At 49.6% G+C, this 24,228-nt stretch overlaps 1 long non-coding RNA gene across 1 annotated transcript in view; it reads left to right on the forward strand.

The window, feature by feature from the left end:
- The window catches only part of LOC147747726 (uncharacterized), a 45,037-nt gene extending 21,070 nt beyond the window's left edge, over positions 1 to 23,967 (forward strand). Inside the window, exons 2-3 of the long non-coding RNA XR_015299686.1 lie at positions 15,745 to 15,810; positions 23,799 to 23,967. This is a non-coding gene — a long non-coding RNA (uncharacterized LOC147747726). The remainder of the gene's footprint in view (positions 1 to 15,744; positions 15,811 to 23,798) is intronic.
- Positions 23,968 to 24,228: the final 261 nt, after the last annotated feature.

A 24,228-nucleotide genomic window follows, 5' to 3' on the forward strand; every position in this document is an offset into this window, starting at 1 on the left:
TGGCTGAGGAACTAGGGAAACGCTTCCGCAAGGACCCAACATTATAGAACCAACATAGCAACAATGCATATTAACAAGAGAAGGCCCCACTGTGTTTGTTAGCTCAGAAGCAGGAGGAGGACATATGTCTCTAGGTATTTAATCAATATCATGAAGACACTAGCCAGTGTTCACATGTAGAGAATATGCATCACAAGGAGAGGTACAAACGCCCTAGATGTCTTGTGTCAATCATTGTCGCTCAAGTTATCCTCCCCTCTGCCTCTCATAGAGCTTGCCGCTTTTGTTTTTGGGCCACAGATGTGTTTGGCGAATTTAAGCGCGGACTTGGCGTCAGTAAAAAAAATGTGCAGTACCATCATGGGATACCTTAAGTTTGGCAGGATACAGCAATGAGTATGGAATTTCGGCTTGGAGTAGGAGACGTTTTGCCGGGAGGAATTCACGGCGAGCTGCCTGTACTAAAGGTGTGAAATCAGGATAAAAGGAGATGGTATTACCTTCGTGTGTGATTCGCCCTTTTTCCCTGGCTAACCTCAATATTAAGTCTCGGTCCTGATAATTTAGTGGTTTAGCCAGTATAGGTCTGGGTGTGCCCCCCACAGGGGGTTTCTGGCCAAGCGCTCTGTGCGCACGTTCCACCGTAAACACAGGGGACGGGTGAGGGTCGAAGAGATCGTGCAGGAGGTCGGAGACAAACACTTCCATTTTCGTAATGGCCGTCGTCTCCGGAATCCCGGTGATCCGGACGTTGGGAGCGTGCTTCTAAATCGTATGTCTTCGCCCGTATGACTTCCAGTAGCTTGTCTCCATGCTCGAAATTTGCTCCTTCGTTTCCTGTTGGAATTCACGATCTTCGGCATGGCGGGTTTCCAGGCAGTCAAATCTTGTTTCGTGAGTGGAAAACTGGTATTGAACTGTCTCGAGCTGAGATGTCAGGGTGTCCAATTTGGAGTCAATGTTCCTAAGACTGGTGCGCATTTCCAGCATCAGCGACCTAATGTCTTCCTCTTGGCCTGCACCAGATGTATCGCTCCCCGCAGCCTCTTGGTCTGGGCCATTTTGTTTTGCTGGACGCTTACTTTCAAATGTGATTTTCGGTTGGCGAGTCTCAACTTTGCCCATGGTGACCCAGAGGTAGTCCGCCGACTGTGTGCCTTAGGATAATGTATAGCGTGTGTCCACGAGGTCCTTATCTCGAAGCACATCAGGGGATCTAGAGCCAGCAGCAATGCAGAGTGAAATAAGGGGGACCACCACCTTAGTCTTAGGAGTAGGGCGCCTCCCCTGCACAATCAGTAAAAAAAAAAAAGTATACAGTGTAGTTTTCGTGATTTCAGTCAAACGGCGTATCTTACGATTGAACTAATCTGCAGGTCCCCGCAGATGATCAGCGCAGCAGATCTCGAGCAGCCCTCGGGTGACTCAATTCGGAAAGTGTTGTGGGTGCAATTAACAGACACCTGAGTGGCTTCACATCTCAAGTCGGGCCGTATGTGCAGTATACACCTCCAAGCATTCGCTAGTGGAAGTCTCTTAGCGGCCTAGGCAACCAGGGCGGTCCACATAGATGCCACTATGCTGCAGATAACAATTCCCAGCGCCTATAGGGTCCAAGTGTATGCACAGATAATAATGGCATCAGCAGTATGACAGCCACTGCCTCAGTATATGTCCATCGGCCAATACGGGCTCGCAGTCTCAATAGCAGGGGAGTGCCTGACTCAAGCGCGCCTTCAGACAAGTTGGCGGGCGACATCCACATACATCCGCTGCATCCTCTCCAGTCTCTGAGGCACCTCATCACCATCGGCAGCAGCCACAGCCTATCACTTCAGCCCGCTTCACCAGTTCAGCAGGTCGTTCAGCATTCTGATGGGGCACAGTTTTAACCAGCCACACGCTATGCAGATACGTCATGTAGCCTTCGCCGGCAGCAAATACTGGTCACCCCACAGAGTAGTCATACTTGCAGTTGTGTTGGCAATAACTCTGATTTGGCTTCCAGTACAACTCGTCTTTTCATCAGCATTGTAGCGCCGAGCCGAGGCCAGATCTTCACCGCTCCCGAGCAGACAAAATGGCGCCGCCCGCCCGACTCCCAGTAATCTCCAGCAGCAGTACTTGGGGCGTTCAACGCGCAGTAGCTACACACGCCGACCTCCAGTTATGTTGTGACGTGTAGCTGTCTATCTTCGTGGCTCAATCTGGGGTTCCGCAGCGCCCGTAGGAGATTCTCACCTCCCTCGGTTGCAGGTCTCTCCAACCACGGGCTCGATTTTGGAGCAGATCCGAGCCCGGGCGATACGCATCCGGCCCTCTGCGCCGCCTCCCACCGGCTCCTGCAGTCATCCGCGCACAGTCAGCTGCCGCTCCGGTTCCCGCTCTGTAAAGTAGATGTTTGTGTGCACCAGCGCTTTCCCGGTTCAGTGCGCCGCAGTTATGCCCTCACTTCAGCGTTTTTATAGGATTATTAAAGGATTACAGCCTCAGCCGGCGGAGCTCGCTTAAGAAGCGGCCATTTCGCAGCTCGGCTAGCCACGCCCCCCAACACTACATATGTTAAACACATCTTCAGAGGCTTATCAGTTTGTGTCGGTGTATTTATTCTTCTGGGTTCTGGTAGTAATTATGTAAAGACACCATAGGCGCAATCCTTTCATTGAACGAATATATTCACTTGAGACTGTGTTTCACAGGGCAACCTGACAGTACTACAATGTAACAATTTCTCAAAGAAGTGCCCCCAACTCGCAAGAAAACTTTTCCTAAAAGTTATAGTTTAGGTAGGTATAAGACAGCTGTTTGACAGCCATGAAGAAGCTATAGGCAGTTTGTCGAGCAAAACCGGTGTTGGCTGTAATCCTACCTTTAAATAGGAACTCCTCTAAGGTCATAAACCCTAAGTAGCTTTGCAACACTGCTATTTCACAGCACAAAAACACCCTCCAGGTCTTAAAATTCATACAAAATGACAGATATATTTTCCCAGATCTCATTTAAAGAACTTGGACTGTTATGGTCAAGTCGTTTTAAGAATCCAACACAGCAGTGATCTATTTACCAGCTTTCCTAAAACTTGTACCGCACAAGAAAAAGTTGTTCTTAAAACAGCAGCCAAACTCTTCCCTAGAACTAGGAAAGTCAATCACAATAAATCAGTTCTGGCAACACAAAACTGGCTATCACTACAAACAGTGAAATGCATTGGCTATGGCTGACGCAATAAAGTCTAAACGTAGTCACTGGGAGCATGTGCTCATATCAGCTGGTGCCCTCGCCCACGAGAAGGTGGTATGTGTCATCATTGGACTGGCGCCAACAATGTATTAACTATTGTATAAAATATATAATTAAACACCGCAATGTACCACTCCACCACATAAAATACCATTCCACATAATTACACTCTATAACACTCAATCCCACTTCGCATAATTCCAGTACACCCAATAACACCGTATTATACACATAATTCCACTACAAAACTCCACACGCAATTCAGTAACAAAACAATTCCAATCCAACCCACACAATTCCACTGCACCCCCTCCAATCCAAAACACATGGGTAAAAGACATTATTATTTACAACGCCAATACCTCTAACTCCGACAAATGTGAGACCAATTTGCATTGCAAATGCTTGTTTAAAAAGGGCGACCGCTGGCTGCCTAGTTATTATAGGCCCACCTCTCTAATCAATACATTATTAAGGATTTTTGGAAGGGTTCTATATAATCGGATAAAGGAATGGGCTGAGCAGTCCATCCTATATCGATGCCAGTAAGGTTTTAGGTCCAAGGTCGGCACACACTCTAGCAGTGCCTAAACCTCGATCTGCTCATTGGGAAATAAACAGTAGCCCAGCATTCTCTGTTTATGGATTTGACCTCCGCATTTGATTGCGTCAATCACTCTAAGCTGTGGTCAAATCTTTTAGCATGTGGGAAGAACACTGGTGCAATTTCTAGTTTATTTGCAAAGGGTCATGAAGGTCAGAATTAGAATAAATACTCCGTGGAAGATATCTAGAAATGTAGGTATTTTTCTGGGCGTGATATCAGGATGTGTTTTAGCCCAACTTTTATTCATTTAAATAATCTGCACCCTTCCTTATTAACCATCACCTGAAGTAGAATGTGACAGTTTATTGAAACATTAGAACGGACAGATTAATTGCAAGGTACCGGACTACACTATTGGGAGTGCAGCTTATTGTTCTACTTTTGAGCTGGTCCTGTAAAATATTTATGCTTCCTCTTAAGCAGATCTTGATTTTTTTTTTGTTGGATTTTTTACCTTGCCCGTGTAATTTAGTCCAGATCAATCCATACTGCATTTCCTATTTTCTGTGGATTTTATTATTTGTCTGCAAAGCGTATTTTGCTCACCTTAATTCAGAGACAAAATATCACTGAATTTTAGGGCAGTATTTAGTTTGCTACTTCTACTTAATGATGAGTACATTGCTCATATAGGTGCTTTCTTGAGAACCGCTGTCCGAGTCCGCTTTTCGATGAACACTGTGTACATAACAATGCAGCACTGTTCCATGCATGACTGTCATGTCGTGGAATTTAAATATGTATTTATTAATTGTTTTGAATTATCTATATGTTTTATTGTATATTCTGTGTGTTTTTATTGTGTTTTCATTGACTTTTATGGATACTTGTACCCGAATAAAGATTGAATTGAATCCATGATCCAATGGCTTGTCATTTTAAAACATGATGTTGTCGGTAGAAAAGATATCAAGTTAAACATCCCAAATAATTTGTGTATATAGAAGTACAACATTTTTTTGGGAGTTAAAAATACTTCCATGTTTTATATTTTAGTGAAGAGTTGGGGTTAGGTGCAATGTGAAATCCCTCTGAATTAAACATTTTTGTAATGTTAAAACAGATAGTGTTGTATTTATTAGCAGCTCAGGCTTTATTACTTTTAACATGTCAACTATGTAAGTGGCCTGTGACCTTTCATTCTTTAAAGTTCAGTGCACAATTGCAGTCACCTGTGCATTACAACCATACTTGATGGCCATTCACTCACTGAGAGCCCCCTGCTTAAGTGCTTTTGTTGTGGGAATGCTTTTTTATTTTTATTTATTGCATTTTTCGTTTTCTTTACTTACGTACCCATCTAATTAACTTGTTTTTATCAAATAACATTAAGTGGATGAACACAAAATTGTCTGGAAGTCTAAGGATACCAAGTGAGTGAGGAGATGACTAAAAGGGCCAAGGGTCTACATTTGCAGTACATGAAAATCTAGAATGAGGGTCTACAATGGATATGGCTATTACTGGAGGCTCTAAACAGATTGCTGAAAAGATCCCAGTCATGATGAACACCCGTAGTTCTTGGAATATTGACACTGGGAAAGCTCAAATCGTTCTTTCCAAAAATACAACAAACCCTCACCCACTGAGAGGCATGCTTCATCACAAGATTTGCGCTCCTCTTCATGATCTGACATTGTTGTCAGTGTTACGTTCCCAAAGGAGCTCTTAAAGCAGAATTGTTACCAATGTGCCCTTTTTCTTTGACTTAAAGATTCCACATTGTTTTTTTTTTTAGAAATCTTTTTATTAATTGTCCTCAAGGTCTCATACAATTCATAGCAGTGATCAGAAGACATACAAAAAATCAGCAGTACAATTACTTGAAAGGACACACCAAAAGTGAAATGGGCAATTATTACACTCCTCCTTATCCCACCCTTGCCCGCTCGGCCAAGTATCTGCGCCAGGGGCCCCACACTTTTTTCCATTTCTTCACACATCCTCTCGATTTATATATAGTCTCCTCCGCCCTCTGGCACCAGTCCAGATCTCTCATCCACTGATCCCACTGAGGGGGGCCCGCGCCCCCCAGCTACTGGCTATATTCCGTTTTGCCACCCCGCCGCTGTAGCTAACCAAATCTCGTTGTATCTGGACCAGTCAGTGGCTCCTTTAATCATTAGCAATAGCCACCTAGGCTCCACCGGTACCAGCGACCCCACTACAGTTGCCATCATTTGGGCTACTTTCGTCCAATAGGGCACTGTGTACGGACAGCTCCACAGTATATGAAAAAAGGTCCTCTCCTCCTGACAACCCCGCGCATCTGACGGACTCAGGCACCTCCCCCAAGAGAACAAGTGGGTACGCGGGTAGTAAACCAGATGCAGGATTTTCAATTGCACCAGGCGGAACCCGATTCTAATCACTATTTCACGGGGACTTTGCAGGGCATCCTGCCAATCTTCATCCTCAAGGCTACCAATGTCACCCTCCCATTGTTCCTGCAGAGTCGTCAGGGGGTCCGGCATATTATTATTTTTTTTAAAAATTTTTGGTAAACCTTTATTGTTACGTAAGGCAGTTCCAATCAAGGGCCTACAACCATCACGGCTGGCCAGTATTTCAGAGACGGTCAAAGCAAATCAATAAAGCCAAACGTATGCAACATTCCGCCTCCCCAATGCCCTATTGTAGCTCAGGATAATGTCCGTACCATATTGGTACCAGGATTAAAGAGGTTTCTTTTAAAAGTTTTAAGAAAGAACAGGATCTGATGCCGTACAATCAAATAATACCAAAGCAAGGGGTTATCGTTGATCAGGATATTCAGTCAGGACTACTGCAGGCAGGGCGTTGGCGCTAGCGCATATTAACCAGGATAGACAATAAACAGTACATTTCGCCCCCCAATGCAGCATACGCCCGCTGTAACTCAAAACTTTATAGAAACATCCACCCTTGTAATTTGAACCATAAGAACGTACAGCGAGCAACCTACAACTCGGTTTCCCGAAAGAGAAGAAAAAGAGGAAAAATAAAGAGAAAGCCAAGCAAAACAAGAGAGAAAAAAGGGGCCCTAGAAACAGAAAAAGGAAAAGAAAAAAGAGAGTACCCCTCCCCTAGCCCCCCACCCTGCACCCCTGCCTACGGCTACGGCCTCCCCCTCAGCAGCGTGCCTGTCGCCCATTGTATGGAACCCGAAATTTAGAAGAGAAAGAAAGAGAGCTATCACCCACCTAAACTAAAAGAAGAACCCAAAAGAGGGAAGAAAGAAAAGGAGAACCCCAAAGTCTATGAAAAAAAAGGGGGGGGTTCTAATCTACAACTACAAGGAAAGTAGCGAAAGACGAAGAGGAGCCCTCTAGCAGTCCCCCGGCCTCTCCCTCATGCAATTGCTATGTCTTCACAGGATGTGAAATACAGCAGCAAGAGCCAATACAATAGAAGAATTTACAAGGGACAGAATCAGCCTAATACGTTATTAGATAAGACAATGTATCGCATATCCCTCACAGCCATAGAATCAGAAAATGTCAACAAGGAGGAAACATCATTTATCCTTGTCCTTGTCCAGTCTTGCTTATACCGCCAAAGCCCACCAAATTACCATTCTCCAAGTCCATAGCTGTAGGGAATCGGAATGCCAAGGCAAGCCCGAACAGCAACACTTCTGCAACGCTTTGATGCAACCGGACCTCATCCAAGCCCGTTTCCTGCAGGTACGGTGGACCCAACCTGGCACAAAAACATGTCTTCCACACTTCATTCGGCAGAATAGCGCAGGGGGAGAATGTCTCAATGTCCAAACACAGCTGGAGCAGCACCAGAGTCACTAGTAACATGACGTGGAGAGAAGTTCCATCGCTCAGTTCCAATCTAGAGCCTACAGATTGTCCTAGGCATCCGACATCACGGACTTGAAATGGCACGAAGATCAGTGTCTCTGGCCCTCCGGTATCAGTGACGGACGCCATTTTGTTGCATCTGGGTATTGAGTAAGGCATCTCGCTGTGCATCCACGGACCAGCCGATCTCATTCGCCCCGCCGCGAGAATAACATCATCCATCTTACTCCCCAATGATCGGGCACCCTGCTCCAAGGTGTCGTGAAGGGCAGCTAGGGCAGTCATAAGATCGCCAAGGTGTAGTTCTGCCCCGTGCCCCCCCCTTTGTCATGCTCCCCCTCTTTATATGTCCTGCATTAGGTCGAGGCTCGGTCTCCCAGAAGCTGCAATCTACCCTGCCCACTATATTCCGGGGCAGCACAACTCTGGATTTGGGCCGAGGCACACGCAGTGGGGCATCGGGTGTCATGGAACCACCGTCAGGGCCACCGAAACAGATTCAATGCGACCAGATCCCGGCCACCGATGGAGTCAGCCCTGCTCGATCGCAGCTTGGCGTAATTCGGGATCCTCCCGCCGAAAGCGGGACGACTCTCAAAGCACTTCCCGGCGGCGAACGAGCAAAATTCTAGTAACCATTTAATCCACACAGGGGCACAACGACAGGCTTGTCCCCGACTCGTGCCCCCAATCGGCCAGTGTGAGCGTGTCGAAAATCGGCGGTTCCTTGCCACACCGGAGCCGACCGGCCCCTCCCAGCCACCGGTGGCCGCTGTTGTGCACTTGGTGACCGGCCTTACAGTCTTATCGAGGCCCCGGTCATAGGGCTGCTGCGGGCCGCGAACGTCGTTGGCTGTTTCTCCCTTTATAAAGCAGGCACGAACCTCGGGATTGCGCCATCGATCGGTCGTGTTCATGTACCCATTTATGCCATTTTGCTTCAGGATACCAAGCAGGATGTAAGCACGGGAGGAGATGGTACTCGGAGCCGAGGGACTAGGCGGCCATCGCGGTCGCCGGCTTGGCTCCTCCGTCCGGCATATTATTGATGAGCTTGCGGTAGATGGTAGATATGGGTTTCTCAGGGATTGGGTCTAGAAGGAGTCTGTCCTCTAGGGGAGAGTATTCTGGGAGCGAGGAGGCCGCGTGTATGTGTGTCCGTAGGGCATGTGTGAGGCGCAGGTAATGATAGTGTTGAGAGTCGCACAGTTGATATTCTTTCTGGAAATAGGCAAAGGATCTGGGAGCGCACCCCTTCCACACGTCGCCCAGGTAGTCAATCCTAATGAGCCTTCAGCCCTTGAAGCCAGTTAGTCTGTAGACCTTGGCCAGCGGGTCCCCGAACCAGAGCAGAGTCCTGCCCGTTAGAGTGCCCGCCCAACCCAGGAATTTGTTAGCGTCCCTCCAGAACTGCAGGACTACTCGCGTATGCAACGGAAGATCTGTGCGTCGCCTACGCTCGTATAATAGAGGCTCACAGCAGCCCCCCGGCATGACATGCCTATCGACCCTGTAGGCAGGCTCTGACCACGAGACGTAAACCCAGTCATTAACCACCTGCAACTGGGAGGCCCAGTAGTACAATTGCACATCCGGGAGGGCCATCTCCCCGTCGTACACCCCTTTCGTTAGCTTGCGCATCGCTATTCTCAGGTTCCACACTCCAAGAGCAGCGTCCGCAGTGATGAGGCTATGCGCTTAAACACCCCTGCTGGGATCAGGTAGGGCGAATTCTGCAGGATATAAAGCAGGCGTGGCAGTGCCAGCATCTTAAAAGGCGTGGCGCGCCCCATCAGGGATAAAGGCAAGGTTCGCCAATGGGTAACATCCGATGCCAGATGCACCAAGTGTGGCTCCAAGTTCTTGCTAAAGAACTCCGCCCTGTCCCTGGTAACATACACCCCTAAGTTTTTAAATCCCTCAGTGATTATCGAAGCAGGCCACCGGGATGGGATCCTCAGGGGAGAGCCTGAGAGGGGGTAGATCAATGATTTGGCCCAATTAATTGTATATCATGAGTAGCTGCCAAAAAGTTCAAAAAGATGGAGCGCCTGTGCCATAGAGTTATATGGGCGAGCCATATAGAGGACAATATCGTCGGCGTATAATGATATACGCTCCTCCCACTCATCCGTGAGGGACAGGCCCCAAAACGACCCGTTCTTCCGGATCCAGTGGGCCAACGGCTCCAGGGCCAGAGCAAAAAGAAGAGGGAACAGTGGACATCCCTGCCTGGTGCCTCTGCACAGGGGGAATGCCCGAGACCTCGCTCTGTTCACCCGCACTCTAGCCACTGGCTGTTCGTAAAGAGGCTCACCCAACTGCAAAACACCAGACCGAAGCCAAGGCGCTGCAGAACCTTAAACAGATACGGCCATTCAATGCTGTCAAAGGCCATTGAAGCGTCCAGCGCCATCAATGCAGTAGTGGTATCATTTGCCCCCTCTGTCATATATAGGACCCCATACAACCGATGCAGATTCAGTCTGGTGCTCCTGTAAGGCATGAACCCAGACTGATCCACGCGCACCAGATCTGGCAGTACCGCAAGTAGTCTTGTCGCCAAGGCTTTGGCCAAAACCTTGGCCTCTACATTAAGGAGTGATATAGGCCGATAAGACTAGCATTGGTCAGGCGACTTCCCGGCTTTATGGATGACCACAATGGTGGCTTCCCGCTGGTCCGGCGGGCGCCGTCCCACCCTCTGCGCTTCAAGGAACATCTCCCTCATGGGGTCTATTACAACATTGGCTTGCCTATTGTAGATTTCGACCGGCAGCCCGTTAAGCCCCTGAGCTTTCCCGACCTGAAGGGAGCCAAGGGCATCGCCTAGTTCCTGCCTCGTGAGTTCAGCCTCCAGGATGTCTGCTTGTTCGCTAGTCAGGGTCGGCAAGGCAAAATCCTGCAGAAACTCCTCACAGTCCGATTACAACCTGACACATACAGGCGTGTAGACCCCTTCGTAATATGATGCAAAGGCCTCTGCTATGGCAACACTAGTAGTTGCCAAGCCCCCAGACTTATCTTCACCGCAGCCACCCAGGACCGCTCCCTGTCCCGCTGTTCCAGCCACGCCAGGAGCTTCATGCATTTGTCTCCTGCGTCATAAATCCTGTGCTGCGTGGAGTAGGCACGCACCTCGCTCTCCGCCAACGCCCAGGGTTCCTTCTGCTTAAGGGCTAGCTCGTGGCATCTCTCCACAGAGGGGGGGTCTGCTAATGTCTTTCTCCAGGGATTCAATTGCACTCTCCAGCTGTTTAATTTGGAGTGCTTCCTCTCTTTTTTAGGGCGCCAATTAAAGCCTGAGCCTGGCCCCATAAAACAGTTTTATTGGCTTCCCATAGTATTACTGGGGAATCAACCGAGCCCTTATTCTCTGCGAAATATAATTGTGAGCTCTCCCGCAGTTTATCAGCGATGGAGTAGTCTTTGAGACGCCAAGGGTCAATCCTAGGAAAGGCCGGCCTATCTGTCATTGGTCCCTTGAGTGTGACACGGTGAATGGTCCGAAATACCCCAGGCCGTGATAGAGGAGTCCATGAAGTTACCTATCTGATCCACTCGGACGAAGAGATGATCTATTCAAGAAAAGGATCCATGTCTAGCACAATGGAAGGCTAACTGTCTGTGGCAGGGTTTGTGTGTGCGCCATATGTCCGTAAGCCCCATTGCTGCTGTGAACCCCCGCAGGCCCAGTTCCCCTCTATTGCCCAGCCTCTCCCCAGAGCAGTCCAGGTCAGCATCCATGACTGCATTTGTGTGTGTTCTCCCCCCCCCCCCCAAACACCAGAGCCCCCCGAGGAAGGTCCATCAGATGGGCCCCCAGTTTCACATTCGTCTGTGTATGTAGACTGGGTGGAATGTAGCATGCGCTAAGTACTATCGTGCGCCCCTCCCACCTGGCCGTCACCGCTGCCACACACCCGGAGTCTTCCGTCCACGTTCCCGTGACTGTGCGAGGAAGGGCATTACGGACTAGTATTCCCTCCCCCAAAAGCCGGATGTGAACCCAGAGTGGGCCACCATCCTATATCCGAACCGATCCAAAGGCCTACATTTGTTTACTCGTAGGGGGGTCTCCTGGAGGAGCACTACGTCGGGGGGAATGGCGTTTCAAGTGTTGCAGGACCAGTGTTCGCTTAATTTTATTACCCAACCCATTCACATTCCACGCCCATATCTATAAGCGCATCTGGTCACCCATTCAAGTACAGGAGCCTGGGCTGTGTCGAATCTTCTCTTGGCCACTGCTTAAATCCAATATAGACCACTTGAGCTGGTGCATCTGAGACTCTGAGTAAAACTTCCCCAGAACTCCCCCCCCCCCCCCCTCTCCCTGCACCCCCCGCCCTGCCTCCCTGCTAAGTGGGCCCCCAACCACCCACCATTGTAACATGCAGAGTGCCTGTCGCCCCATTAATCCCAACAGCAACAAAACTAGGGAACGTAAATCTGCAGCCGCAAGAGAAGTCCTACTGAAATATCGGAGTACACACCCCCTGGAGGGATCCTAAATAACAATCCCCTACCCCCCTCCCCTAACTCTCCCACCTTCCATCAAACTGGTGCAGGAGTCTCTAAATGTTCACCATAGGGCACAGTTCTAGCCTGAGACTCCCAGAAATATGATAGTCCAACATCTCGCAGCCTCAAGACCTCCGAATACTGAGGGGCCAGGCCCCCAGGGCAGGCTGCCCCCCCATACCTCCCTTGTCCAGGTCACTCTGTCGGCACAGCTCATGCAGTCCCTTGAGCTAAGACTTCTCGATCTGTGGGGAAGCTTGAGATGGAGTGCTGCTGGTCTGGCTCTCCTGCCCCGTGCGATTTTGAGTCGGCCGTCGCGATCCACCCCGGCGGCCCGCGGTCCACCATCCCTCCATCCAATCGCTCGCTTCCTCCGGTGAATCAAAGAAATATGCCTTTTCCCCCATCCAAGACCTTCAGACGTGCAGGATACAGCATCATATATTTGACTCCTTGATCTCGGTGGTCTCTTTTAACACTGTCAAATGACCTGCGCTGGCGCTGTACCTTTAATGTGAAATCTGTGAAGAAACGAATTGCGGCGTTATCTATCTGTAGGTCACCGGATACCCTCAACGCTTGCAGTATAGCATCGCGATCCCGGTAATTCAGAATCCGCGCGGTTATTGTACGCGGGGGTGCCCCTGGCTTGGGCCTCCCCCCTAATGCGCGGTGAGCGCGTTCCACTGAAAAGAAATTGGAGAGGCGCTTCAGCTTCAGATGCTTGAGTATGAGGTGCTCCACGAACCTATACTGGGGGTCCCTGAGGGAATGGAGGGCGCGGACGGGCCCTCCATTACCTCAGGGACCCCCCAGACTACGAATGTTATTGCGCCTCGCCCGGCCCTCCTGATCCTCAAGACGGGCGGAAATATCAACTTGGTTTTTCGTAAGCGCTGCAACTTGTTCCTCAAGCCTCTTTGTTTTGGTTTGCAGGCTGCCCATACCGATCTCCGCAACCTTGTCAGACATCTTGCTGTAGTCCGCGCATAGTAGGTTTACTTCTCGGTAACGGAATCCAGCTTGGGTTTCATGGTGGCGCGCATATCCGTTAGGGAACCGTGCATCTCCTGTATGGCCAAGATTATGTCCCTGAGCGAAGGGTCAGACCCGTCCCCGGCTGCCTCATCCTGCTGTCGTCCGCATTGCGGGTCTTCCTCCCTGCCCATACTGACGTGTATTTGTCTATGTGATTGGATTCTTCCTCCCTGCCCATACTGACGTGTATTTGTCTATGTGATTGGACTGGCTCTGGGTTAGTGGCCGATTGAGCCCCATGGTGTTGGCGTCCACTATGACCCTCTCCGCTGTTCGCTGGACCCCACTCCTCGACCGGTCCGAAGTCTGCTCTACGGCGATAACTGGCGTCTGGTGTCACTCCTTCTGCACACACGACACGTGGGAGTTGTCAAACTGAGCGGGGTCGGCTGCACCCCGGGTGGGGTCTCTCACTGGTCTACACGAGGATCCCAGGGGGGGCCCCCCATGGCCGACGAGACACCCTGCGATGATCTTGGACTCAGCACTCAAAAGCGGCCTGCGGCTGGCTCAGTGGCCCCCTGCCGAGGTGGGCCCGCTTATGTGCACCTCAAAGCGCCAGCTTCCAGAATGCCAAACCGCACCAGTCCTCCCCCAGCGCTATGCAGCCTGCCGCTCCCAGCCGCTCTATTGTCTCGTACCTGCACTGGGGGGCACAGTCTCCCACTGTTTGCAGCCGATGGTGGGGCCTTACGCCCGCCTCCCGCAAGCACCCGGCCCTGGTCTGTGTTGTCCCACCAGAGCTAGGGTGACCAGGTGTCCTGGATTTGCCCGGACGGTCCCGGTTTTTAGCCAGCTGTCCCGGCAGATTTCAGGAAATTTAGCTCCTGTCCCGGTTTTCAGAAGGTCGACGGCAGGAGCTGATTTTTTTTATGTTTTATAAAGCAGGGATAGTTAGCAGTTGTTTCAAGAAAGCAATTTAATTAACAGACAAGCTACTGGGTTTAAAAATTGCATTCAATATATTTTTTGACTGCCTGTTCTGTAATTCTCAGCTGAGGATCGCTTTCATTCTGTGCACTCGCTTGAAGTAAAATTGTAGTCCTTCTATTTTTGTGGAATGTCCCGGTTTTTTGCTTTAAAATTATGGTCACCCTAACCAGAGCCCCAGCTCCTCAGGCCTAGCCTGGCTCCGCCTGCCTGCGCCGGGCACCCAGATAGACACCAGCGCAATGGCTCACTGCCCCTCAGTCCTCCGACGTGCCACCTTGGTGTGCCCCAGTATGTGCAAGGTCCTCCACTCCTCCCGTGGCCATCGCGGGGGCCTGCCGCAGCGCAACAGCTTTCAGCGCGCCCAGCCCTCCTCTGCCTCACGTCAGCTCCCGCTGCGCAGATACTCACCTCTCTGGCCCAGGGACGGCCGCCTGTTCCCGCCCGACCGTGACTGCCAAACACCGGTCACCGCGGTAGCTGAGCCGCTACCCGCTCCAGGCCGTGGGGGGCAAAACCAAGCAGAACGTGCCGCAAAGTCTCCCTCACTGCACCAGGATTCCGCCTCAGAGCGCGGCCGGCGCCATTTCAAGTCCGCAAGGCACCCGGGCCGCGATCCTGCACTTCAGCCCCGGGACGCCGACAGCAGATCAGCACCAATACCGGAGGTCGTCCGCTGCTTCCCTCCAGCTATACATGGCGGTAGGTACCACCAAGTCTGTCGGATGTGGGGTGTTAAAACAGGATTTGCCGCGCTGCCCCCCTAGTGTGCGGCCATCTTCTTTAGCTGCCATGCCATGCCCCCCCCCGCCCCCCCAAGATTCCACATTCTTGACAGGTGTGACATAAAGGTACTCTATCCCCTCGTGCCAGTCACAAGCAAAAAAGACTTAAAAATTATTACATTTTATCACAGTAGGTTAAATTCCTCTTTATCACTACCTACTAGCCACAAACCTACACAAAAGAGTTTACAAAAGCTGTCCATGCCTATTCTGGTCAACATGTTACAGGGTACTTTGGAAATTCCTTAGAAAGAAAACCTTTTTTTATTTGTGCATCACCACAACAGCTGTGTGACGAACAGTGTCTATGTGTAAGTGAAAAGAATAAGACTAGGAGCCCTTTCTGTTAATAGGCATATTTGACATACTAATTTCTCACTGGTCCCAGAAAGACTGATCTCTGAAGATTTTAATGCCTTACTGGGGAGATGGCGAACCCAAAAAGTACCCCCATCCTTTACCTTATTGGTTGGGCTATCTTGTGTTTTAGAACATTGGAGCTCCTTTCCTGGGTCTATTTCAGCATCTGTTCAGATCCTTCAATACTCTGAGTTTATGTAAGAGTATATGGGAGAATATACTAAAGCCTCAAATTAATCCGCCTCTCGCTTCTCTAGAGTTGTAGACAAACGGTAGAACTTTCTTTGTCTGCTACCTATACCATATTGTTTTATGTAGCAATGAAAAGTGTTATGCGCCGTTGCATCTCCTAATTAATATCACAATTGCCCAATGTGGGGGTTGCTTTAATGGCATAGCTGATTATGCATTACTTCGTACAGGTAAATGAATACATTTGTTTTTGATACATTTATTTGCTTCGTTGTAGGTGATATAAGTCCTCCATTAACAAGAAGTAAAGCACAGGCTACTGGAATACAGGTGTATAATGCAGGTAAGCAATGAAAAATAATTTATCCTTTAAATCCGAGTTGGTGTGTCGGGGCTGTTCTGGAAGGTTCATGCTACTTTTTTGTTGCTTGTCAAAAGAGAGATGGTGTTCCATACATGAGGAGAGCTTTTTTTTTACCGATGTGTTGGTTCCAAGGTGGGTATGTTTTGACATATTTGCCATGACTGGAATGATTCTGGTTCTCAAGCCAAGGCTTACTAGGGTAATGTGTGATTATGATAGAAATGTATTTTATGATAAAAATACCCACCACATAAACGTTGTGAAAATGTCAACATGATAGTCTTCCTTTGTCAAAAGAAATGTGAAGGTGGTGTATATAATGTTGCAATAAGGATGTTGGCATATTGTGTGAACTATTTTTTTTGTGTGCCCAGTAACAATCCTTGAGGGGATTGCATCGGAGTTCGACTCATGTGATGTGTGTTATTCTGGAGTACTCAAAAGGGCTGGGTGCAATTATTTGGATAAAGCATTAAGTTAATGCGACAGTTGTTAATGGCAGGCTCTTATGTTGATTTTGTTTCCAACAGAAGTGTCTTAACATATTTCATATATTTAAAAATATTTTCGGAATGTGTGTAGACCAGCCAAATTTACTGGAGAGTCTCCTTGATTAAAAACGATTTTTCATGACTGCCATCCAGCAAAAAGAGTTGGATTTTCTTGATGCAAAGACTGCGCAACTTATATTCCTCATATTTTTATTTTTTATTTTACGGGAACGAGAGCGAAAACCTGTTTTCCCTTAATCAGTGCAGACAGAAACTTTTTTTATATACTGCGTGTAATGCAGCTTTAAATACTTTATAAACAAGTTTTTAGTTAGAATAGTATTGGAAAAAATGCACTTAATTTTTGAGTGATTACTCACATTTGTGAGTAGATGCATTTAAATGACAGCTGGCTTTAGTCGGTAGTTTACATGATTTGCTGCTTCGTGATATTTAGTGGTATGTTGCAATCTGAAGAGAACAATTTGCCATGGCCATCGTACCGAAATCGTGTGGAATAGCTTTGGCCTTCATACTACGAGAAGTTTAAATAATGGACTATGAGGCAAACAATTAGCAAAGCCATTAGGTCTTGCCTTTTGGAACTATTAGGTTGGCAAACAGCAGCTGCTTGGCCCTTAATAAAATAAATAAAACAAAGTGACTGCTCAGCAAGGTGCAACAGAGAAGCCTTACAGCAGTGTAGGGGAAGAAAAAATATGGTTGAATGGAGTGAGGAGGATTTTTTTGCAAAATGACCCCTCACAGAAATCAATAAAAAAATGAAATACAAGCAGAGTTTAACTTATCATCCCTAGCACTAGAGTGGGATAATATATGCTTACAGAAAAAATATTAATTTTAATTCAGGCCAGTCAGATAAATTGGCTTAGAATAACGGATGCACATGTCCTTCTTGTCTTGCGCTCAGGGACTGGTGCCAATATTGACTCTTCCGAAGAGTTGAGACTACCACATGAGAGGAACTAAAAAGACCAAAGTAAAAGTGCACGGAAACAGGCAAAACATTGGATAAAGAATGGATAAATAAACACATGAATAAGAAGGATCTTATAGGGAACTGCTTCTCATAACCTAATGATATAAAGACTTGTGGTAAACATCTCAGTTGTTCAGCATCCCTAGGCACCATATAGATGTTCATACCCAAGGGTTTTCCCATTCTCTGCCTCTTCACTGTGCTAGTCTTATTAGGACTGACATTATTTCTATTATTTTCATCTTATGGATAGGGTTTGGAGAGATGTGAATAAACGGGGAGGGCCCATTGGACCGCGATATGAGCCTTCTCTTAACAAAATAATCCAAGGCCTTTGTAACATCTCCTTGAACAAGCACCCTTGCTGCAATAAGCGTAATTTATATCATTATGGGGAGCCTCCTGGTGGTTGAGACATCCTGAAGGAAGGAAGTTGCATTGTCTTAACCCCCGTGGCTATGTTCTTTATTAGGATCTCAACCCAGAAAATGGAGAAAAGACCACCAGAGGCTAAAGAAGACAACCCGCACCCTTTTGAGGTCTTCACCAAAGTAACCAATGCCCCCTTATTCTATTCCTCTGGATAGTGATCACATCAGCCTCAATGATGCAGTATTAATTAGATTTTCAGTATCTTACTCTTCCCAATATCGACAGCATCCAGTAGTCCTACAGATATTAATTTTAGCTCCAGTTTTTGGGGCCAATATCTGTCAACAATCCATCCCATTATTGAGAGTCTGTATACTCCTCATCAAGGTAAGTATCACCCCTGTTGTGAACAGTTGAATTCATGTTTCACCCTCGGATCCATCCAGTAACATGTTGTGACAGCTTATAACAGCCACAAGCATGCAGGTTTTTCAGAGCCATACAGCACTCCCAGTTCTTCAGGTAAGTATATACTAAGAGATTGTGAGGATGTTCTTCAAGAATGTTTTTTTCCCTAGAGGTCTTATGAAAAGGTTTAAGTTTATGCATTAATATTAAGTGCATTCAGTATATTACAAATCCCTTTATCAAATAAACCGTCTGCATTAATGTATTTTAACCGTTGCCTGGTATGCAGGTTTCCGTCACCACCATAATGAAAAATTTAGTCTAAGTGTATGGAATTCTTTTCTCAGAATTCAGGTACAGCAGATCTTCACTATAAAGTAGTGAAGAGGCCACTCTGTTTTCACAATTCTATGTCAGGACCGGAGGCTTCAGATTATGCTTTTCTCTCTTCGCTGTTTATTAACATCACATCGCACAGCAGCCAGAAAAGCATCAAAACTTGAAAAATTTTGTAGTATTCCCAACATGGGAATCGCAGAAAACATTGTAATAACATCGTTTAATAACTACAAATCCCATGAGATGAACATTTAGGCAGTCCTTCTTTAGTGTCCATAAACCCCAATATAAGGCGTCCAACCAACGAACTCCTCCTCTTTCTTCGCTGCTTCGCAGCCAGTTAAGTGCTATTATCCCTCTCTTGCACTTTTGTGTTTGTTGAGGTTTTTTGTGTTTTCTTCTATTCTATTGCATTGAGTATTGCTTTGGGGGGCCTGTGGGGTTTTTCTTCCCTTTCAGAGCCCCTTCCATCGCGGGGACGCCTTCGCCCCTTACGCGATGTCCCCGTGTATTCCGCGGTGCTGAGTCACCGCTAGAGGGCGCCGTCGCGTCTCGCCTGCCCGCGCGCAGTTTTCGTCTCATTGATTGGAGCTGCGCTGGGGAGTCGACATCGCAAGTGCCCTGCTGCCGCCTAACCCTGACGCCCTCTTGGGTTGTACTGTCCCGTTTTGAACGCCCCGGTGGGGTCTGTATTGTGGTTGTACCCACGTTGAAGCCTGCGGGCGATTTCAGCACCTTTTTCTGCAACAGCTTCCGCTGGGGTGTTCCCCGCTTGAGCGCGCTGGGAGGCGGTGCGGCCCGGTCTCTGGAGAGAGGGTCGGCGCGCTGTAAAGGCTGGTGCTGCCTTTTAATTGTCCGGTTCCACCGGCCCACAACTTTTGCCAACCTTCGGTCGGCCCACACGTGGCAGTCTGTGTACGCCATCGGAACCCTCAGTTTCACTTTCTATTCTACTGCGTAGCGCCATGGCTGAGGGGTACTACGTCGAGGAGGAGGAGTCCCACCAGTACCTCCAGGACGACGAGTTTTATGCGGCTGTGGACCAGTCGATTTATCGGTGTGTACAGGAAATCGTTGGGCCTATGGAGGACAGACTTTCAGCCCGCATTGTCCAGGAATGTGCCAAGTTGGCGCCGACCCCGGGGGGATCCCCGGCCACCGATCCTGGCCAGCCTCCGGCGGCCAAGAAGTCTCGTGGGGACGCGGGTCCCAGTGGTTCGCAAGGTGTGGATAAGGATGCTTTCGAGCGCCTACGCGACGCTTTTCTGGCTAAAGCGTCTGGGTCGACTCCCGAGGCGCCTCCGCCTAACACACCTTCTGCACCGGCGAACGTCGTCCCGACCTCCCCGGGGGGGGCTTCCCCCGCGGATACCGACGACGACGATGGGGACTCCGTGCGGTCATGGCGACCGTCGTCCAATTCGACGGAGTTGCCCAAGGACACCTCGGGCATGCTGGACCCGGACGAGATCATGCACCCGCGGTCAGCCGCCTGGGCGCCTGGCGATAAGGTGGCGCAGTTTGTGGCGGGCCGCCTCCGCAAGCCCTTGGAAAAGGAGGCGCGCAGCTGTCTGAGGGGCGAATGCCCTCGCCCGACTTTGGAGGGGAAGGTGGCCATGACGCCGGAACTTGATGGGAAAATGGCCACCTTCATGGCGAAGTTCGTCAAGGACCCCCGGAAGGGGATCGACCGTTCCTGGCGCTCCTGCCAGGACAAGCTCTTGGACACCATTGGCCCCCTCACCAAGATTCTCGATATGGCCGAAGAAGCCAAGGTGTCTGGCAGCGCCATTTGCCCGGAAGTATTGTCCAATTGGGCGCAGCGGGCGGTTGTCTTCTTGGGGAATGCCAACTGTGCCCTGTCGACCGAGCGGCGTCGGTCGCTACTGATAAAATTGGATCCCAAATTGGGCGATTTGGCTTCGTCGGAAGCTGGCGCTGTCGCCCAAGGAGGACTCTTTGGCGACCCATTCATCAAGGAGCTGGGGAAGTTTGTTTCCACCTTCACCTCCCTGGATAAGGCCCAGTCGACCATCAAGCGGGTCTTCAACCAGCGTTTTTCCCGGGGGGCTGGTCGTGGTAGGGGCCTCACGACCGGCCGCGGTGGTCAGCAACAGCCCGGAAAAGGGCATGACTCCGGCAGAGGAGGCTACAACTCCAACGCGAATTATAACAACTTCTACCCCACCAGAGGACAACGTTTCAGGGGACGCGGAAACATCCGGAACGATTCCGGCGGCAACTGTTCTCACGGTGAGTGTTATCCCTGCAGATCAAGTGGTTATTGGGGGGAGGTTGGCGTGTTTCCCCCAAGCATGGGAGGCTCTTACATCGGACGCTTGGGTCCTTCAAACCGTGCGGGGATTCCGCATAGAATTTTACGACCAGCCGTGCCAGGCGGTGCCGCCCCGGCCTATAATGTTTTCCCAATCGGACGCGCTCTTGATCGACGAAGAAGTCTCGGCGCTTCTGCGCAAGGGGGCTATTTGTCGAACAACGCGCCACCCCCGGGGTTTCCTGAGCAATATTTTTCTTGTGGAAAAGGTGGACGGGGCAGACGACCAGTCATCAACCTAAAGGAGTTCAATGGCTGGGTGGTGTACAACCACTTCAAGATGGAGGGCATCCATCTTTTGAGGGACGTTTTGCTCCCGAACGACTGGATGGTCCGTCGACCTCAAGGATGCGTATCTGGTGGTTCCGATTTACCCCCCGCATCGTCGCTTCCTTCAGTTCTGCTGGAAGGACATGGTGTACGAGTTCAAGGCCCTTCCGTTCGGTCTTTCCTCGGCCCCTTGGTGCTTTACAAAGATTCTGCACCCGGCCATAGAAACCCTGCGGGGTCAGGGGATTCGGCTTATCGTCTATCTGGACGACATCTTGCTGTTGGGCCAGGACCCGAGCAAGTTGGCCGCCCATCTGTCTCAGACGATCTCCCTGTTGCAAGGTCTGGGGTTTATTGTCAACAGGGAGAAGTCTGTTTTCACCCCCGCCCAGCAAATGGTGTTTCTGGGCTTTGTGGTGGACTCGGTGAAATCAACTCTCAGTTTGCCGTCCAGAAAGATGGCCAAGATAAAGCATCTGCTTCGGCAAACTATCTCCAAGTCACACACCTCCCTCCGGCAGGTGGCCAGAGTAGTAGGCCTTCTCTCATCGTCCATTCAGGCGATATTCCCGGGCCCTCTTCATTATCGGGCCCTTCAGCGGCTAAAAGCGCACCATTTGCGCAGGGGGCTTTCCTACGACCACTTGATTCCCCTGTCGGCGGAGGTCAAAGAAGAAATGTCTTGGTGGCTAGCCCACATGGAGGCGTGGAACGGCCGCGCGATTTTCGGGTCCGTTCCAGACCTAGTGATAGAGTCAGACGCCAGCAGGTCTGGCTGGGGCGCCCGCTGCGGGGATTTCTCCACAGGCGGCGCTTGGTCGTCAGACGAACAGCGCCTTCACATCAACTGCTTGGAACTTCTAGCAGGCTCGTTCGCCGTCCGTTGCTGGACGAGGGACTCGGTGAAATCATGTGTCCTTCTACGGATGGACAATGTCTCAGCGGTCCGGTATGTGAACCACTTGGGGGGTCCACGGTCAAGAGCCCTCGCGGACCTGGCGAAAGACTTTTGGGATTATTGTCTCGCTCATCAAGTCTCGGTTCAGGCGGAATACCTGCCGGGTCAAGCCAATCAGGTGGCGGATTGGCACTCGAGGTATCTCCGAGACTCCAGTCTGTGGAAGCTGGATGCTCAGGTGTTCCGCTGGCTGGCGGCGTGCTGGGGTCCGTTTTCCGTGGACCTTTTTGCGTCCCGTCTGGACTTCCAGCTTCCGAGGTTCTTCAGCTGGAGACCGGATCCCTTGGCGGAAGCGACGGATGCGTTCCTCCAAGACTGGAGTCAGGAACGACCGTATGCTTTTCCGCCCTTCTCAATGATAGTACGGGCCGCGGCCCAGATCCGCCGTCAGGTGGCGGACGTGGTGATGGTGACGCCCGTTTGGAGGTCGCAAGTGTGGTTTCCAGTTCTTCTGGAACTTTCCTGGGATTCTCCAATCCTACTCCCCCGGCTTCCTCGTCTTCTCCTCAATCCAGACGGGGTCCCTCACCATCTCCTCCAGGGTTCTCTCCGCCTCATGGCATGGAGGCTTTCAGGAGACGTTGGTCGCTCCCTGGCCTTTCGAACTCAGCTCAGCACTTTTTGTCCAAGGCCTGGGCAGGCAGCACTGCCAAGAGGTATAGATCAGCTTGGACCAGGTGGGTTCGTTGGTGTCTTCGACGGGGTTTGGATCCCATGGTCGCAGGCCTCGTTCCTATCCTGAATTTTCTTGCAGAGCTCTCTACCGCCGGATTGGCATACCGGACGATTAATACGATACGCTCTGCCATTTCGGCAGCTCATGTGCAGATAGATGGAGCAGCAGTTGGGGAACATCCCCTGGTATGTCGACTCCTTAGAGGAGTGCGTCTGGCTTTACCGCCGGAACCACGGTATTCCGTCCTGTGGGATGTTAACGTGGTGTTGAACCTTTTTCTTTCCTGGCAGCCTAACAAGTACCTTTCCTTAAAAGAACTGTCAGCTAAACTGGCGATGCTCTTGTGCTTAGTATCTTGTCGCAGAGTGTCTGATGTGCGTGCCCTGGATGTCACGGCGAGAGCGTTCTCCCCGGACGGGGTGTCCTTTACCGTGGGTCGACGCACGAAATCGGCTATGAGGTCTATTTCCTATCCGGCATTTGCAGATGCCCCCAAGTTGTGTGTGGTACAGTGTTTGAAAACATATGAGGATGTTACAACGGAACTTCGCCCTCCGGGCGAACGGCAGTTGCTGATTGCGCTGCGCAAACCGCACAAGGCTGTCTCTTCCCCCACTATAGCCCGGTGGGTGCGTTGGGTAATGCAGGAAGCTGGTATTGATACGAGGCAGTTCGGAGCTCACTCGGCAAGAGGGGCCATGGCCTCAAAATCTTTTGCCCTTGGGGCACGCTTAGAGGACCTCATGCGCGCTGCAGATTGGTCTTCGGATTCCACCTTCAAAAGGTTCTATTTTAAGCCAGTGGTGGATATTGCTAGTTTGGTGGTGAGTAAGCTTTAAACAAGCATAATCTGAAGCCTCCGGTCCTGACATAGAATCGAAATTTGCCTAGTGTAGTAACGGTAAGTTTCAATTCCATTAAGGACACGGAGGCGAGGATTATCCCACCCATGCCTCCTGCGGAGATCCCGCCCGTACTGGAGTAAGTAATCCGTTTTCCGACTTGCAGTTGGTCACTGTTTTCTTGGAGTACATGTCGATGACTTGCTAATCTGCTTTGTTGCTTTGCCTTCATGCTTAGCGGTATGGCTTGGCTCACGCTGTTCTTTTTTCCGCCAGGGAATGATGGTGCGAAAAGAGATGCCTGAGACTTTGGCCTGACTCGCCACGAAGAAAGAGGAGGAGTTCGTTGGTTGGACGCCTTATATTGGGGTTTATGGACACTAAAGAAGGACTGCCTAAATGTTCATCTCATGGGATTTGTAGTTATTAAACGATGTTATTACAATGTTTTCTGAGATTCCCATGTTGGGAATACTACAAAATTTTTCAAGTTTTGATGCTTTTCTGGCTGCTGTGCGATGTGATGTTAATAAACAGCGAAGAGAGAAAAGCATAATCCTCGCCTCCGTGTCCTTAATAGAATTGAAACTTACCGTTACTACACTAGGCAAATTTCGACTCTTACTATCTAGTTTGGCTCTGGTGGCAAAGTCAACAAAGTTAACAAAGTTGCAAATGTAGAAACTATTTCTTGTGCTTATCAGAA

Source organism: Lissotriton vulgaris, chromosome 1_1 (assembly GCF_964263255.1).
Source record: "Lissotriton vulgaris chromosome 1_1, aLisVul1.2, whole genome shotgun sequence".
NCBI classification, from domain to species: domain Eukaryota; kingdom Metazoa; phylum Chordata; class Amphibia; order Caudata; family Salamandridae; genus Lissotriton; species Lissotriton vulgaris.